This window comes from Echinops telfairi, unplaced genomic scaffold, assembly GCF_000313985.2.
Source record: "Echinops telfairi isolate 266 unplaced genomic scaffold, ASM31398v2 ScPeMD7_7469;HRSCAF=8507_1, whole genome shotgun sequence".
Taxonomy (NCBI): domain Eukaryota; kingdom Metazoa; phylum Chordata; class Mammalia; order Afrosoricida; family Tenrecidae; genus Echinops; species Echinops telfairi.
In genome coordinates this window covers 105,599,624-105,604,873 of record NW_022111373.1, presented here as the reverse complement: position 1 = coordinate 105,604,873, position 5,250 = coordinate 105,599,624, and positions in this window count along the sequence as shown.

Sequence of the window (5,250 nt, the reverse complement as noted above, 5' to 3'; positions counted from 1 at the left end):
CCTGTTTCACCACTCACACCACTGGTCCTGTAGGGCTCATCCGCCCTGGATTCCCTCTTTTTCATATCGTTGCACAGCTGTAACCAATTTGATTTCCGTGTATTCCATATGTAGAAGTCCATGTACAATCACCTTTTGCATTGCTGGAAAAAGGTATTTGCAGTGAAGTCATTGGTCTTGTAAAGTTCAGTCATGTGATCTCCAGCTTTGTTTCTATCACGTCATATTTTCCAACTACTTTTCCTTTTTCCTTATTTCTAACTTTTGCATTCTAATCGCCAATAATTATCAATGCATCTTGATTGCAAGATTGATCAATTTCAGACTGAAGAATGAAGTAGAATTCTACAATTTCTACATCCCTAGCTGTAGTGGTTTATGCATAAATTTGAATAATCATTGTGTTAACGGTTTATTCTTTTATCTTCATGCATACTATTCTATCATAGGCAACATTGAATTTCAAGACAGAACTTGAAATGTCCTTTTTGACATTCTGTTTGATTGCGTCATTCCCAGTATAGGAAACTATATAATTCTCTGATTTGAACTAGCAAATACCAGTCCATGTCAAGCCACTGATGCCTAGGATATCAATCTTTTGCATTCCACTTCATTTTGATGAATTTCAATTTTTCTACTTTAATATTTCTTATATTCCAAGTTCCAATCATTAATAGGTGTTCACAGCTGTTCTCATTTTAAGTAATGTCCTGTCAGCAAATGGAGGTCCTGCAGGCTTCGCTCCATCCATGTCATTCGAGTTGACTCTACTTTTAGAAGGCAACTCTGCCTTGGTCATATTCTTAGTGCCCTCAGACCTGAGGGGCTCATCTTGTGGCAATGCTCTACAGCTATTCATGAGGCTTTCATCACCTGACAATATTCTGCTATTACCCATAAGGTTTTCAGTGGTTAATTGCTCAGAAGCAGGCAGCATATTCCTTCTTTGTGGTCTGTTCTTAGTTTGGAAGCTCTGCTGAAACCTCTTCCCTTTAGGTAAATACCAATGGCATTTCTTCCAGCATCTCAGCAACATACAAGCCACCACAGTAGGACAAAAATGGACAGAGGAGTGGTAATCACATACTTGAGGAAGGAGTTAATTACAATGTGGTTGTGAAATATCATGCTGGAGGCTTGTCCTGACATGTATAACATTCTGGGGCTTTGAAACCCAGAAGCCAGGAAGGCAGATGCGCAGAGGCTTGTGGAGGCAGAGATAGATCAACAGATCAGATGTTAGGGCAGGTTATGGGTAGCTCCTTCGATTGGCAGCCAATATCTTGAGCAGTCAGCACATCCCAAGAGAGCAGATGCAGGATGCAGGCTAGCAGGATGGAAGGAAAAGAGCCAGCTCTCTGAACTACCTCTTTTATAGATATCAAATAGGTCACATCCTCAAGGAGTTTTTATCAAGCTGTAACCTAACTTGTTGAGGGAGGGATTACTGCTAAACTGCAGAGAATCCTGGTTGGCCAAGTTGACAGAAAACCTAAGTATCACCATCACCAACCTCTATCAGGAACTGGGTGTTGAACCATGGCGCCACCAGGCATCTGCTAAATCTCAGTATAGTACTGGACATACGTCCAGTAGATGTTGATCCACAATTGCATGAATTCACAAGCCAGGTCTTTTAAAATACTCAGCGTTACTTATTATAATCTCTAAAACAATCAAACTGATTACTTGCTGGCTTGCTAGGCAATTTAAAACAAATGAATTTCTTCATTATAATACAGAAATAATATTCCATCCATTTTTTATACCTTCATTGTTCCTCATTCTTCAATATGCATACAAATTCTCATACCTCATTTATAATCTGGTTACTTCCTCAAATGATGAAGGACTGTTTATGAATAAGAAAAGTATGTTTTTCTCTTAACTGGCTGACTATTAAATAGTAAGATTCTTTGGATAAATAACCACTTCAATATTATCATCTAAGTCTCTGTTCTCTAATAATTTTCTACCAGTCACATTGAGAATATTAACAATTACATCAACAACAAAAATAATCTAAAGGGTCTTGCTTATTTTTTTGTTTTCTACCCCAAATGTACACAAAACAATTGCTTCATGAATTTTTGTTGAATGGAATTTCGTTTCAGAAGAAGCTTGACAACAGGAGGCAATCTCACTGAATACATTTTCTAATTATCTGGAAAGCACTTGAAGACATTCCTCCCTAATCTGATTGTTTTGAGAACAAATTAAAAAGTTTCATAGAAATTTCTGAATGCTTCTGATTCACATGCAAAATACATCATCACCATATTTGAAAATCAAAGAGACTTGAGAGTTTAGTGGTGTACAGAATCCATCAAAACATCTTTCGCTTCCTTTAAGACATAGCATCAATGAGATTGGCTTGTAGGTGTGTCACATGCCACCAATACGATGGACAGTTCATTGATGTACGCTGTCAGATTTAATGTCAGATAAGTAAAAAGTATATCTGCATCAACGTGAAACGAGACAGTACTATGACTGCCACATTTGTTGAACTCATGGGTTTGCTTTCTTCCCATAACCACCAGTTGCTATTCAAAGATTTACATTTCTTAAAAGAAATCCATAGACTTGGATGGTATCACTGATGAAATTGCAGAGATACCAAATTCCAAGTCTTTGTGCCTAGCATGGCACCAAGGTATTATATTACCTGTCAGGTGACTTAGTAAAAAAGAAATGAAGAGGGGAGGAGATGAGCCAGTCAGGGTGCAGTGCAGCAATGATGAAACATACAACTTTCCTCTAGTTCCTAAATACATCCTTCTCCCCGCCCCCCACCAACCCACTATCATGATCCCAATTTCACCTTATAAATCTCGCTAGACCAGAGGATGCACACTGGTACAGATAGGAATTGGAAACACAGGGAATCCCGGACAGATGATCCCTTCAGGACCAGTGGTGAGAGTGGCTATACCAGGAGGGTGGAGGGAGGGTGGAGTTGAAAGGGGAAACCAATTACAAGGATCTACATATAACCTCCTCCCTGGGGGATGGACAACAGAAAGTGGATGAAGGGAGATGTCGGACAGTGTAAGATATGACAAAATAATAATTTATAAATTATCAAGGGTTCATGAGGGAGGGGGTGGGGAAGGAGAAGGAAAAATGAGGAGCTGATGCCAAGGGGTTAAGTGGAGAGCAAATGTTTTGAGAACAATGAGGGCAATGAATGCACAAATGTGCTTTACACAATTGATGTATGTATGGCTTGTGATAAGAGTTGTATGAGCCTCCAATAAAATGATTTAAAAAAGAAATGAGGAGAATATAATTTCAAATAAGAATTTTTAAAGAGTTGACCTGTAGTCTTAATAAAATTACATATTAAAGTAGTAATAGTTCTTCTGTCAAAGGCAAATAATGCAATGGAGTCATTTACGTTTCTATTTGTGTGTGTGTGTATAAGAAAAAGCTTTATATAATCGTACATTAAGAACACATTTTTACATTGACATATTTTTTCCCAACACAATATTACCCCAGACAGATTTATGAAGTACATCACGAAAAGGGAAAAACCCAAATTTCTAATGATGGTTTGTTGCTCGATGGCTTCGAGTCATTCACAATTGAACTTGAAGCCACATATCCATGGAAGTAGCGGTCAAGGAATCAAAGGAATTGCACTGGGTTAATCTGCAGTACAAGACAATTTACAGTGTTCAAAAGTAAAGATGTCAGTCTGAAAACTAATGGGAACCTGACACAAGTCATTGTATTTTGAAGTCACTCATATGCATGTGAAAGTTGGGCAATGAGTAATGAAGCCTGAAAGAGAATTAGTAGATGTGAATTACAGTGTCATCAAAGACTATGAAAGTATCATGGTCTGCCAGAAGAACAGACAAGTTCGTATTAGAAATATAGCTAGAATTCTCCTTAGAAATAAGGATGTTGAGACTTGGTCTCATGTCATTTGGATATATTATCAGAAAAGATGAGCTCCTAGAGACTTGGTAGAAAGTCTATAGAAAAGAGGAAGATCCTCAACATGATGCAACAGTGGGCTCAAGCATAACAATTGTGATGCTGGTGAAGAATTGTCTTGTATGTAGGGTACAATGAGTTGGAGCTGGTTCAAGAGCACATAACAGCAGGAAACTGGTTTGAACTCATTTAAAACCGCAGCTGAAAATATAGATTGTGGGAAGATGAAGTTGTTTTCTGTCCTAAATTAGGAAACTTTAGTTTTAGAGTCAAAACTAGCAAGTCCTTAAATTTAGAATGGAAAAAATATTCAGAAAGTCATTGATCAAATTCATACTTACACTTACTCATTATTGTCTATATGGAAGTTCAGTTTGCCTAATATATATGTGTGCTTTGGCGGAGTAACCTAAAGTCTCAGATCCCCTGCAATAGCTTTATGTATGACTTTTTAAATTGGGGGATGGACACCAACCTAAGCTAATTTTTAGGATAAGCTCTACTGTCATTTAAATGACAATATGGTCATTTAAAATATATACTTCTTACTCTGAGCTATGGTGTTGTCTTCTTAATCTTTAAGATAATAAAAACTAAAGCAGTGATTTTTGGAAGATATAAGAAAAAAAGAAGACTTTATTGAAAGAGTTAGGACTGGCTCATTGAAACCATAAACCCCAAAGTTTCATTTTTGATAACTCAAAACCATATCATTTTTGATAACTCAAAGGTCACCCAAAGACTATCATCAAAACTATTCTAATTCATACTGACCCTATAGGGAGCAAATCTTTGCAGGCGCAGGCAGCCTCATCTTTTCCCTTAGATCTCCTTCGTGGAGATGCTGGGAAATGAACCCATGGCCACCAAGGATGTCTGGGAAATTCTCTTTCAAGAATAGAGGTGCTTTGTGGAAAACACATGGCCCCAAATTAGGCAATAAAAGTGTTGAGAAACAATGACATATGGTCAGACACTTCATCACTGGCAAGATCTGTGAGTGTGTGGATGGGGTAAGGAGTTTGAGAGTGTGGTAGTACTGCCATTATGAGATACCCTTATTTTCCAGAGAAATTATTAACAGAGAAGGTCAATTTAGTTAGCAATACGCTCTTGGCTGATATTCAAAGTAAACTTGGAAACTTCAATATGAAGTAATAGGTCTGCTGCCTGTGTTAGCATTAGAGAGCATTGCTTGCTTATTCTTACAGTTTTCTTTTATTTTTTTAAAACATTTTATTAGGGGCTCATACAACTGTTATCGCAATCCATACACATATCAATTGTGTAAAGCACATT